At 32.6% G+C, this 5,004-nt stretch overlaps 1 long non-coding RNA gene across 1 annotated transcript in view; it reads right to left on the bottom strand.

Moving 5' to 3' along the window:
- Window positions 1-1,996: 1,996 nt before the first annotated feature.
- Window positions 1,997-5,004, bottom strand: part of LOC137621149 (uncharacterized) — a 26,459-nt gene continuing 23,451 nt past the window's right edge. The window contains exon 3 of the long non-coding RNA XR_011040135.1: window positions 1,997-2,057. This is a non-coding gene — a long non-coding RNA (uncharacterized lncRNA). The remainder of the gene's footprint in view (window positions 2,058-5,004) is intronic.

Here is a 5,004-nt window from a genome sequence, read left to right as displayed (position 1 = left end):
CTTCCATTAAATACGCTTTGCGATTCAAAGATATGAAAAAAAAAAAACACGACTAAAAAGAGAGATCTACAACAATTAAAAACTAGAACGTTCATTTCTTCTTTTATGTAAATTTCAATAAGAGTTTAATCATTACTGTTTAAGGTTAATTATTGTCATTAATTATCAAGATTAAATGTGTAAAATTTAATTTCCATACAACCATTTTCTAAGAGAAAGTTTCCGAGATGATTCAGTACAGACATCTAGGATGGCACTGATGTGCGTATTCAACATTACACAGGTATAATTGACTTAGTAATGTATATTATGAAATTACAAAAATACAAAACAAAATCTCATTACTTTCTACATATTACAATGGACTGGGATATCTTAATTCTTGTCACCTGGCAGGTTTTCCATACATGAGCAATCATAGAGATCTTTCCAATTGTGTTTACGTCAAATTTCATTTTACTCTAACCCTAAAAAGCTAATAGACTATAAAACTTGGCTACAATTTACAACAACCCTCTAATATAATCTTTAAACCATAAGCAACCTACATGCATTTTAACTTGCATAGTGCCAGTGTCCATTTTTTACATATTCTTTTTAGTTATAACATACCCAAAAGTGTAATGTTACTGTTTCCCAAAAAATAGAATGGGCAGACTAAATATTTTCATAACTGACGTGTGATGCCTCTAATTATTGCAATCAGTCAGGTCTCCTTTTTTTGAGCCAGCAACATCCTAGTTCCATTTCATCAGGTTTTGCTTCTTCATGCCACATTCTACAAAATAATTTTGTAAGGGACGACAATAATGATGATGTCGACGACGACTTCGACACTGAAGACTTCGCAGATGTCGACTTCGACGTTGAAGACTTCGATAAACCTAAGCAGTGAATCGATGATAACGACAGTGGTTCAAACCCTAAAGCCAGAATTAATTGTATTTACACATTCTGAACCCACATATTAGTGTTGGGATCAGGAAGACCATTCGATGCCGAAGTGCAAATGGTGGGGGAGCACTATCTCATTTAAACATATCTGCTGTTCAATCCACTTTAAACCCCAAGATCTCTTTCATCTCCACTTGACAAATTTCAACCTCATTTTTTCTATTTATAAGATTAAAAATTAACGAGAGACGCAGTTTCTCTAATATATGCTACCACTATTTAAATCTGAATAGAGTGTAAACATTACGATTAAAGAAATCTGAAGGATTCATCAGTATCAATGGCGATAAGAAACATCTGCGTCGATAAAAAACCTTTGGAGTAAATCATAAAAGTTGTTTTAACTGTAAAACAAATACTCAAACGTCAATCATTTGTGGATGCAGAACTAATGAGTAAATTTAATGCAAAGGTCTGTACCCTGGTCTTCCACTGCCTTGGGTTAGAGTTCTCTTGCTTGAGGGTACACTCGGGCACACTATTCTATCTACTTCTCTTACTCTTGTTTTGTTAAAGTTTTAAGTTTTTATAGGAAATTTATATTTCAAAGTTGTTACTGTTCTTATGATATTTCATTTTTCCTTGTTTCCTTTCCTCAGTGAGCTATTTTCCTGTTGGGGCCCTTGGGCTTATAGCATATTGCTTTTCCAATTAAGGTTGTAGCTTAATAATAATAATAATAATAATAATAATAATAATAATAATAATAATAATAATATGAAATTGGACTATGTATTGTTGTTCTTGAAGATTGCCTGGCCCTTGTGGCCAAGCATGGGCTCTTGCAATTATGCAGCCCGTATCTAGGCAATGTGGTCCAGAGTTGGACTGAGAAAGTCATTTAACGTAGAAGTGCAAGTGTGTTTGAGAGAGAGAGAGAGAGAGAGAGGAGAGAGAGAGAGAGAGAGAGAGAGAGAGAGAGAGAGGGGGGGGGTGCATATATGCTATAAAGCTACAAAAGACAATCCGAAGTATAACTTGGAATAAACCACTCACAGTTCACATTCTTCGTGCCACTCGACGGAACTCGGCGCCTTTTCTGTTGATGGACGTCTGGAACTTGTCCTTCCCGAGTGCTATGACGACGAAGGCATCGTTTGTTTCTGCAGAAGAGAAGGAAGGAAGAGATGAGTATTCATATTAAGATCCTTCAACATCTATCTTTAGAATTTCACACCTTGTCAATTTTATTGCCATTTTTTTTCTAATGTTTATTTATTTCCTTTCCTCACTGGGCTGTTTTTTCCTATTGGAACCTTTGGGCTTATAGCATCTTGCTTTTCCAAACTAAGGTTGTAGCTTAGCTAATAATAATAATAATAATAATAATAATAATAATAATAATAATAATAATAATAATAATAAGAAGAAGAAGAAGAAGAAGAAGAAGAAGAAGAAGAAGAAGAAGAAGAAGAAGAAGAAGAAGAAGAAGAAGAAGAAGAAGAAAAAAGAAGAAGAAATCGATCTACTTTTTGTTTTAGCAAATACTGAATTATATATATCTTTGCTTTTAATGATGTGTATTTAAACATGAAACTGAAGGAAAAACCACGTCATGAATTGTTAATCCACGAAAGACAAGACTTAGCCTAAGTCATGATCTGAAAAGAGCTCGTATTTAATAACTTGTATACAAGACTTCCTTAATCTCAAGATTTTCCTAATAAAATTATTGAAACTTATCACAATAAGTTTGATACAAAAGAAAGTACACATTAAATAAAATCCTATATTAGAGAAGGCATATCTCAAAAATCAAAATCATTTTAATAATGAAAGAGAAGTATCAAAGTATGTAAAAACAAGCTACTTTAAAAGAATAAAAAAAAACATACACTAACTACAAAGAACAAACTGATCTATTTATTATTGCAAGCTGTTGCCATACATACATTTGACATTACCGAAAAAATGCAACAATTAAAAACTATCAATACAAAAAACATCTTTATATATTTTTGTCCTGAATCTGAACTTGCATAAATGTCACATACCTATTCAACTAAGCTGATTCTATCTAATAGAAAACATTATATGCAGCAATATAAACTACAAAGTATCTGAAACTTATAAACACCAGCTTAATACATTAAGATAACCTAATATTTACATTCAATCTTCTGAGGCTTATACAACAGAATCGCAAGTTTTCATTCGGGATTTCCTGTTTTCAGATTCTCGTTTTTATAATAGGAAAATTTCAAACATGCCCAAAAGGATAACCACATTCCTTTTGTATGAATGCATTATCAAGCCTTCCATGGCTAGCCTTACCCTCGCGAGCTTGTACTAAAACAAAACCCAAGGTCAAACAATTCTTTGGAAGCCAGGTGATAAAAAGGAGGCGATTTTGAAGAAACGGGTAGACTGAGAGGGACAATTTTCATAAAAAGAAAAAAAAAAAAGAAAAAAAAGGGATAGCAATTTTGATTATAGTAAAGGTAGTTTTGTTCAAACTAAAAAGCACCTTAAATCTCATATTGTACAATAGAAGGTTTTAATATGGAATACACTTACGTGTATTCTTCTCAACAAGAAATATCTAGTCCTATACAGTTTTTTTTAACAATAGAAGAGAGCGCAGTCACCACACTAACTAATAATTTCCCTCTTCACTTGTTCCATCAAAGGCAATATACACTTTATTACTGACAACTAAATCAAGATGGTTTAACATATTCCTCCAAAATAGGATAAGCTTCTCTACAGATATATATAAAATACCTACGAATATGAATTATTTACACGTCCAAGATTTTAAGAAAATTCTATTTTATTTTATTTCAATGGCATTTTTCTTTCTTACATTAAAAACTAGTTTTGAGTGCGTAAAAACTAGCACTGCTAAAATAGATTACCACTAGCGACACGTTTCGTTTTCAATGAATCACCCAAATGCAGAACAAATTTTGACACATTCACCCACCCTCATTCTACTACACTATGCATACTGATATCAATTACCTCTCCAGTACTGTTGTTACTTTTTATTCAGCTATAATGTTGTCTAACTTTATGCCTTTGCTTTTCTCCACATCTTGAGTGGCACACTTTCCTTTCCTCCACTCTCATTTTAGCGCCACAAGCATCTTTAATTTCTAACATATAATTAAATGCTCTAATTAACTCTATTATGACATAAATTTCTTTCTACCATACAATCTCGCCATCTATTAGAAATCTGAACAATACCAGTCTTTAGTATTTCCAGCTTTTCCATTTAATTTCTATGCCATTTGAAAAAGTTTTAATCTATTTATCTTACTGTATATTATGTCTATGTAATTTTACTTTTTCTCTAATAAGGAAGTTTTTGTAATATTTAAATACGAATTTTACATAAATATAAAGACTTATCTACACATCAATAATAAGAAATAAAGAACTGAAATGAACTATCTATCTATCTATCTGTCTGTCAGATGCACGATAACAACTACAGCAATAAAGCATTGTTTCTCTCGTCTGAATAGAAAAATAAGCGACCTATATCACGTGATGGGGGCTTTACAATGATAAAGGACTTGTTTGAAATGATGGCTGTTGTAAGAACAGGATGTACGCCATTCACCTAGTCAGGCAACCTTTTTTTATTTATATAGGGTTGTACTCGCTATCCAAAGAGCGTGAAAAGACAAAATAGGTCTTTCCTTAATTTGAGGGGTCAATAGGATTTGTTTTGGCAAAACAGATTACTTTGAATTTCATTGAAATCGGCTAAAAGAAGCTATTATGTGGAATGACGTCATCACAAATTAGGCAAATAATTCTCTCTCTCTCTCTCTCTCTCTCTCTCTCTCTCTCTCTCTCTCTCTCTCTCTCTCTCTCTCTCTCTCTCTCTCTCTCTCTCTCTCTCCCCAAACATTATTAAGGGGTACACGCTCTGACAAATCAACAATAAAGGAAAAGTAAACATATCGAAAAACAAAATATTCAATCATTTTGCACTATCCACCATACTGCCTTGAAGTTTTAATTCATATAAGCAAAAAGATAATACGAGGAATAAAAGAATATAAAATAGGCTACTGAATAGGACCTATTTCCCCC

This window comes from Palaemon carinicauda, chromosome 27 (assembly GCF_036898095.1).
Source record: "Palaemon carinicauda isolate YSFRI2023 chromosome 27, ASM3689809v2, whole genome shotgun sequence".
NCBI lineage: Eukaryota > Metazoa > Arthropoda > Malacostraca > Decapoda > Palaemonidae > Palaemon > Palaemon carinicauda.
Note: the sequence above shows the minus strand (reverse complement) of the source record. Positions and strands in the feature narration are given on the sequence as shown.